Below are 2201 nucleotides of genomic sequence, written 5' to 3'. Positions count from 1 at the left end.
ACCCCCTTCTATTGACTTTAGACCAGTGATTCCTTTTTCCTTGCCGGGGTACGCATTGGGGATTTAATCCTATGCGGCCTGTCATTCCGGAACGGGACTACTATGGCAAGAGATTAGATAGCTCGAGTACTTCAATAAAATGCTTGTACATGGACCGGACATCCATGTACAAAAATTTGCTACCTGAGTTCTTCATTGAGGAATTCAGGGGCGCATGGTAGACCGCCTCTAGTCTACCCAGTGGATGAAAAAGACCACCGTAAGATATTTTTCGACATTCATACCCTTCTCACGAAGGTGAAGGGTATTATAACAAGTTTGAAAAACTTTCAATTTTCTATCTTAATTCAAACATTTCTCTTTATGAATTTGTGGAAATAATTACATTATTTTCAATCAAAAATATTGATTTAGATCATCTTTTTGACGAATTTATAGCATTAAAAACATTAGCTGAAAACATTGAAACAGAAAAATCTGTAGGAGAAAAATAGAAACAATTCTTAAATGTTTTGCTTCGTCTTTTCAATTCCTCATACTAACGCAGCCATATTTAATTTTTGGATGAAGGAACGAAATAAACTTTTAAATGAAAATTTGGAAATCTAGATTATAATAAAAACCAATTATAAATAAAGTTGTACTAGGTTTTTCAATTTCTTAAAAACCGAAAAAGGTAAAAATGAAATTGTAAATCAAATACAAATAAGTGGTAAATATTTATAAAATATTTAAATTTTTCAATTAAATTTTGAAGTAAAAATGTTCAACAATTAAAAATGTATGTACATGTAGGTACATGTAAGCTATTGTGATAAAACTCGGCAAGAAAAGGTTTTGTATATTTATCAATCACTTTACAATTTTTCTAGAATAGGTCCGTAATTGGTCATACCTTTATTAGGTTCACTTCAACTAAACGAATATATTACTTTGAATAATAATACCATAGAGTTCTACTTTAAGATGTTTTTTGTGCTTATAAATCATTCTACCCTGATGTTTACAGAGGTACTTTCCATTGACGGCATGCACTTTGATGAAGGGTATATAAGATTCGGCACAGCGGAATATATCTCTCTTACTTGTGTTTGTTAAACAAAGTGTATAAAAGGTGGATGTGACTGCTACCTACTATCGTACCTACGATTCAAACTCAAAGGATTTCTGAAAAAAACTAGATTTTTCGCAAAAATTTAGTTAATGTGTCAATTTATAATGCTGTTAAAACGGGGTTAAAACGAAATTAAATGAGATTATTATGACTTAGTATGTAAAGAAAAAAATCGTGAAGTAATAACCCTTTCAGAACTTTAGTTAAAGTTTAGTTTTTGAAATATTTTGCTCAATTTTTTATTAAGCTACGTAATGTTATAAATTTTTGGTCGATTTTGACATATCGGATTATCGGAAGTGAGGAAATCGAAATTAACCCTTTTATGCCCTTTGTAAAAACAAATTATTTTATTATTAATTGAATATTGTTCAGGCTCGTGTTCGAGTCCCACTTTTTTATTTATAAACATTTAATTTAGACCGTGTTAACGGTTTTTAATGTGACAATAAACTCGGGGTCAACAATTGAATATTATTTTTATACATTAATACTTTAGCTTGTTTCTATTTTCGTTTTTAAACCAGAATGAACATTTTATTTTTATATCCTTCACCTTCGTGAGAAGGGTCGATATAAGTATGTCATTCCGTTTGTAATTTCTATAATATAATTTTCCGACCCCATAAAGTATATATATTCTGGATCCTTATAGGTAACGGAGTTGATTAAGCTATGTCCGTCTGTGTGTTTGTTGAAATCAGTTTTTAGAGGACCCCAATCTTCGAGAGATCCGAGATCCGAATCTTCAATAATTCTGTTAGGCATGCTTTTGAGAAGATCGACATTTAAAATCAGCAAAATCGGTCGGTAAATAACGGAGATATGAGCAAAAATCTTAGACAACCTCTGAAAATTTCATCAACAAATGTCATATTTTTGCATGCTTTGTTAAATAAGCAACAACACTGGATATTAGAAAAAGATGTACATCTTTTTTAATTTAAAGTATTGATACAAAATTATTTTTTAAGTTGAAAGTATTTTTATAAAATTATGTAAAAAATTATGAATTGGCTACATAGACAAAAATTATTTTTTTTATATATTAGAGATAATTTTCTAAGTTGTATAATATGTCATAAAT

The 2201-nt window shown here is 29.6% G+C and overlaps 1 long non-coding RNA gene across 1 annotated transcript in view; it reads right to left on the bottom strand.

Annotated features, from left to right (window-relative positions):
- LOC124421322 overlaps positions 1 to 2201 on the bottom strand; it is a 9777-nt gene that overhangs the window by 1095 nt on the left and 6481 nt on the right. The window lies entirely within an intron of this gene.

Source organism: Lucilia cuprina, chromosome X (genome assembly GCF_022045245.1).
Source record: "Lucilia cuprina isolate Lc7/37 chromosome X, ASM2204524v1, whole genome shotgun sequence".
Lineage (NCBI taxonomy): Eukaryota > Metazoa > Arthropoda > Insecta > Diptera > Calliphoridae > Lucilia > Lucilia cuprina.
Note: the sequence above shows the minus strand (reverse complement) of the source record. Positions and strands in the feature narration are given on the sequence as shown.